General features: G+C 32.9%; 1 protein-coding gene across 1 annotated transcript in view; it reads left to right on the top strand.

Annotated features, from left to right (window-relative positions):
- LOC118749814 (excitatory amino acid transporter-like) overlaps positions 1 to 6,433 on the top strand; it is a gene marked incomplete at its 3' end in the record, with an annotated part of 188,276 nt that overhangs the window by 57,346 nt on the left and 124,497 nt on the right. Inside the window, 1 exon segment of the mRNA XM_036484586.1 lies at positions 3,121 to 3,430.

Raw genomic sequence — 6,433 nt, forward strand, 5'->3', positions numbered from 1 at the left:
CAATCGTGGTACAAAGCTCAATAAAAATATTAAAAATAAAATGTTAATAAGCCACAATAACATTGGCAAATACATAGTTTAAGAAGAGCCTGCCAGAAACTATACAAACAAAAAAAAGCAAATAAGCAAATGGATGTATAGAATTGACAACAACAACCACGCTGTCGAGTTTAAATAGCGGCAAATCAGCTGCACTTGATAGTAGTTGGTTGAATAAGGAAAATGAATTAGAAACAAGAGTTTACGGGATGTGCATAGCTCAGTGGTTAACGCTTCTGACTTTGAACATCGATTACGCAGGTTCGATCCTTGCTGAAGTCTAGAAAAAAGAAGTCTGATGAGGAGATGTGGTGATCTCCGAAATAGCTGCTATAACTTCTACCGCTTAGACTTTGTTGCTTTTTCAATTTTTCCTAATAAACAATCGTGTTACAAAGCTCAATAAAAATATTAAAAATAACAAGTTAATAAGCCAGAATAACATTGACAAATACATAGTTTAGGAAGCGCCTGCCTGAAACCATTAAAAAAAAGCAAATAAGCAAATGGATGTATAGAATTGACAACAACAACCACGCTGTCGAGTTTAAATAGCGGCAAATCAGCTTCACTTGATAGTAGTTGGTTGAATAAGGAAAATGAATTACCAACAAGAGGTTACGGGATGTACATAGCTCAGTGGTTAACGCTTCTGACTGAACATCGATTACGCAGGTTCGATCCCTGCTGAAGTCTAGAAAAAAGAAGTCTGATGAGAAGATGTGGTGATCTCCGAAATAGCTGCTATAACTTCTACCGCTTAGACTTTGTGGCTTTATCAATTTTTCCTAATAAACAATCGTGGTACAAAGCTCAATAAAAATATTAAAAATAAAATGTTAATAAGCCACAATAACATTGAGAAATACATAGTTTAGGACGAGCCTGACTGAAACTATACAAAAAAAAAAGCAAATAAGCAAATGGATGTATAGAATTGACAACAACAACCACGCTGTCGAGTTTGAATCGCGGCAAATCAGCTGCACTTGATAGTAGTTGGTTGAATAAGGAAAATGAATTAGCAACAAGAGTTTACGGGATGTACATAACTCAGTGGTTAACGCTTCTGACTTTGAACCAGGGTACGAAAATAAACTATATTGTACGTTACTATTTCGTTTCGTTTATTACTTCAACAGTTCGGTACAATACGAAAACAAAACGGCTGAGTTCACTTTGCGATAGTACACTACAGTAGTTTAGTAGTTACAGACGAAACAACAAACGAAATGAATCGTGCAGAGAAAAATATATGTATATATGTAGTACATGTTTTTTAATTGAATTGGATATGAAAATTGACAGAAAAAAATATTTTTCAAGTAATTGAAACGTTTGCATACATATAAAACGTACCCTATGGTACAATTGTCACAAACGAAAAGCAAACGTTTCTCGTTGGGGAAAATTACAGTGAATCTTACAATTTTTTTCTGACTATGTACAAAACTGTACAAAACCACAAATGATATGATGATCGATGAGCAAATGGGAATTGGTTTGTACAGTTTATTTTCGTACCCTGCTTTGAACATCGATTACGCAGGTTCGATCCCTGCTGAAGTCTAGAAAAAAGAAGTCAGATGAGGAGATGTGGTGATCTCCGAAATAGCTGCTATAACTTCTACCGCTTAGAACTTGTTGCTTTTTCAATTTTTCCTAATAAACAATCGTGGTACAAAGCTCAATAAAAATATTAAAAATAAAATGTTAATAAGCCACAATAACATTGACAAATACGTAAAAAAAATAGTTTACGTTCTTAAGTATAATAGTAGGCGATGTGATAAATAAACAAGAATTTAAATTAAAAAATTAAAAATTGGTGCGACTTTCCTTCTTTGTAAGTTTTTTCATTCCAGAAGCGTCAATACATCCTTTGCAGGGTCCAATAATCGGCGTTTATGATTCTGAGTTCAGCAAACGTTCCAAAGGCTGTCTTCAATCGTTTTTTTTTTTTTGAAGATTCACATGCAAATATAATTACCATTTAATAATTTTTGTAAAAAAAATTAACAATGCTTGACAGTGTAGAGACCAATAATAAAAAAAACCCCATCAGGTGATTTACGTCTCCTACCTGTTTAGTATACCTTTGTGTGGAGTGATACAAGACACACAGTCGATTTTAGGAAAACGCTCCAGTTTTTCGCAAAGCAGTAAAAAATATTTTTTTAACATACGGAAAGCTTCGATTTTCTGACTGCTGCAATCCATCAGAAGTTTTCGTTCCTTTTCCGTTTATGGAGACGTCGAATTCGATTCACATTCATAGCAAAAATTATATTTGGTAAATTGGCCTGGAACACAACCAATTCTCTGAATATTTTTTTTTTCGTTGTTTGAATTCCAAATATTCAATCGTTCTTTTCTTTGCCACGATTTTACAAAGCCAAATAAGACTAAATTTAACTCACTTTTCATTATATTAAACTTATAAAAATGTCAAATTAAAACCGCTGATTTTGTTTTTTTTTTGAAGATCGTATAAACACTAGTGCGAAATGTGTACGGTGTCAATGTGCTTTCAGTTAATTCCATTAATCTGTGTGTATAAACGAAGGAATAGATTTCTGTTGTTCAGCCAGACGACACGTCATGAGGCGTCAGCTCAAACGAATTCCCACAGTTAATGGGAACCGCTGTGCTCGCAAATTCGCTGAGTTAAAGCCTTGACAAACGGACAAGAATATAAGATTAGCAGGCTTTCTTTGCATTAACTCATGCATTAACTCCTTCCAAATTGCAAATAGGCTTGCTATAAATGCACTGAATATGTTTGCATCTTTATATAGCGAAGTAGTTGACCATAATTTGCATTTACAAATAACAATTTCTTAAATAATTAAAAACGCTATCATTTTCAATTCCGCGAAAAATATAAAAAATGCTTTAAAAATTAACTGTGATTGCATTTATGCGAATATTAAATTGGCAATAAAATGTGAGGCCGAAGTTGACTGTTAAGAAGCAAGTGTATTTATGTGTAAAAGCAGTTGTAATTTCAATTATTACACCATTCCTAAATTTTAAACTATTAAAAACTTACAAATTGCAATTTGTTCTTTGTCGTTACAGTAAAAACCACTACAACGGCTACAGCAGTGCAAAGAATACTGAAGTTGTTGATGCAACTGCAGCATAAATTGTTGCGAAAACTAGTCTACCTGAGCGCGTCGAACATATACTAAACTGTATTAAAGGTGTGGTTCATCTACTTACTGGAATCCGCCGTTGTCTTTATAGCCACTGTAAAAAAGTGCATTTTAAAATAAAGGGGTTATCCCTAGTCAAGAAGTGCTGCGGATCGTGCTACACGAAAATTATTTTCATTTATCCTTACAGATATAAATTGTAAAACTGGGTAAATTGTGGTTTCTGGTTAAAGGTAAGATTTAGTATATTAAAATATGTCATCCATAACGGCGTAAATGCGTACAAAAATAAATTTTCAAAGTCGTGATTTTATAAACTAATCATTCTTAAGGCCAGTATGAGCTCTCAAGAAAAGCAAAAACTCCATATAAAATGACGTACAAGAAATAGCAAAGAAATTTTTTTGAGCCAAATTTCCTTAAGCCAGTGCGCAGTTCTTAAGAAATTTGCTACGCTTTTTACTACGGTTTTCTAAAGTTGTTTGTAAAAAAAGAGCACAAGGCAATCCAGGTTTGCAACAGAAATATATGCTCGTTCTATTATTTCTTGAGGAAAGAATGAAGAAACAGGCTAAGATGTCAAAACTCCTTGGACACACACACGAAATAATGGTAATTTTTTCTTGACCGTATTCTTTAGAGCTGCATACTGGCCTTTAACAGCATTAAGCTGTTCTCACAAATCTCCCACCTCATTAAGCAAGCACCATATTTTACGGTTTCTCTTTCTTCAAGAAGTGTTTCGCCTGTGCAAAAACAGATCAACTATAGTGTTATTATCAGGGAACGGATTTTATGAAATTGCTTTTTTTTCTGCTAAAGAGATAGAGTATATTCGATTAAGAATGTCCACGATTTAGCTTTCCCTGATTCCATATATACACATTTGATTTTGCCTTTTTTAAGATAATTGCCTTTTTTTGCCTTTTCTACCTTTAAAAAAGGGATTATAGCATTTATAATTTTTTTTTTAAGATTCAAGAATATACACATGCCCATGCGGCTCATAGAAGCGCAGGGACCTCTTGCCAAATTGGTGTTGGAAAAATTCAAAGCCGTTTCCTCAGCTAACGTAGGCTTGGAGACAATAAGGGGTGTGGATAAAATTGTAAAGGGCGAGGAAAACGCCCTTATTCCTGATAATATGAACGTTTCAAACGTTCCATATTTAAATTGGGCTCCACTTGTATCAACTTACGTCGAGTGCACATTTAGTACATTCAAGGCTTTTCTTCGCGAAAATCGAATGAAAATGCTGCCAGAAAATTTCAAAATGCATCTTGTGGTTCAATGTTACTACAACTATACAGATTAAAGTTTTATGAATTCGAAACTCGAAAGGATAAAATAGTCAAAGATTCAAAGTACAAATTTTTCATATAATGAAACTAGTTCATAGTTTTTCTCTTTTTACTTGTAATATAAGCATTTCTAAAATAAATATATTTTTTGATTGTTCTTAGTATTTTCTGTCTTTTTTTAGTGCCTTATTTTGCTTTTTTTGCAATACCTTTTTTTTGCCTTTTCCTGCCTTTTTCGCTATTTTGTTTTGCCTTTTTTTGCCTTTTTTGCAACACCTAGTGCCTTTTCCTGCCTTTTTCGCTATTTTATTTTGCGTTTTCCAGCCTATTATTTTATTTTGCCTATTTTATAGGTTTTTAGGACCTAAAAATCCGTTCCCTGGTTATTATACTAGGTTTACGTATAAGTAGATTATCCGAATTTTTCCTGATCTATAATTAGAAAAAGAGATAAGCCATATAAAACTTGTCCCTCGTTAATCTGTAATTATAAAATAATCACGGATTAAACCGATAACTTTTCGGTGTCCAACCTAGTTTTATCGATTACTTTCGCGAAAAAGAGGAGAAATGTGATCTGTAAAAGTAAATAAAAATCGACGTTAGCAAGGAAAAGAGGTTTGTAAATGTAGTTTAAATAAAATATTAATTTAAAATATATTTAAATTGCGGTGGCAAAGAGAAGAAACTTAATTTTTTCTTGAGATGTGAGAATAACAAGCACAAAAAAGTTTAAGGCTAATAATCTGAGATATGCCTGTGTAAACAAGGTGATTAAAAAATGGGCTTAGATTGAGATTATACTTTTACTTTTAACCTTTAATTTGGCTATCTCTTTTTGTTTAATTAAGGCAAGAGTAAAATCACATGGTGATAATAATTATGCATAAATGACTTATTTTATATTTGTATTTATTTGATACACGACAACGCTCTTTTAAAAAGCCTCCATGTTGTTGAACCCTTAAGTACGTTTAGGTGCAGTATGTTTATTTTATTTATTATGTTTCATAAAGCTCAAAGATCTTACTGACTATTTAAAGCTAGAAATTACAATCACAGTAGATTATGAGAACATTAACATAAACAAGTTAACAAATATCAAAATAGCAAAGTGTAATACTATATCGAAAGACAGAATATAACAAAGAAAGAAAAGAATTTTTGGATAATGAGAAATCAAAGCCGTTAGAATTCGAGATCTCGATAAATTCGTAGAGAGCTTGTCGCCTACGCATTCCTTGCGTAGTTAGTCCTGACTTTATCTGGGTAGAAGTGATTGAAATTGCATAGAGTTCTCAGGGGTACAAGATTATTGATGTTTTGCAACAAAGACGGACAGTCAACAGTCCCTTTAACTATATTAAAAACTAAGGAAAGCGAAATAATTGTTCTTCTCGTTTCTAGAGTTTGGAGATTAATCCTAGAAGCAAAATCTACTTGAAAGTTACGTAAAGCCCAAACATGCGTCTTAGAGGCGTAGGTGACTTAAAAGACAACCTGTGGGCTAAAATATTCTTATTTCTGGCCATTTTTTTTTTAAGAATAACTACAACCATATTTATTTATAACAATAAAGTATAAAGGTACTTTTGTATTCAAATTAAAAAAATTCCGATTCCGTATACGCCTCGCTGACCTAGATTGGGATTTTAGGGTTAATACTGCAGGATTTAATCAGAAATAGCCTTAGGTCGTTTCGTGCACATAAGTCTGGAATATCAACAATCTAGCTATGCAAAAACCAAAAATATGGCTCGTGAGAACTTTTTGTGCTGATTTCATCCCTGCCAAATTTATCTGGCGAATGTAAAAAATAAAGAAGATATCAAGGGTTAAAGTTAAAGTTTTTGATTTTTTGTTATCAATATCTTCTGAACAACATAACCTATTAAAAAACTGATGGCGTCAAAATAAAGGTGATTAAGGGGTCTT

Source organism: Rhagoletis pomonella, unplaced genomic scaffold (assembly GCF_013731165.1).
Source record: "Rhagoletis pomonella isolate Grant_MI unplaced genomic scaffold, Rhpom_1.0 Rhpom_scaffold_00056, whole genome shotgun sequence".
Classification (NCBI taxonomy): Eukaryota; Metazoa; Arthropoda; class Insecta; order Diptera; family Tephritidae; genus Rhagoletis; species Rhagoletis pomonella.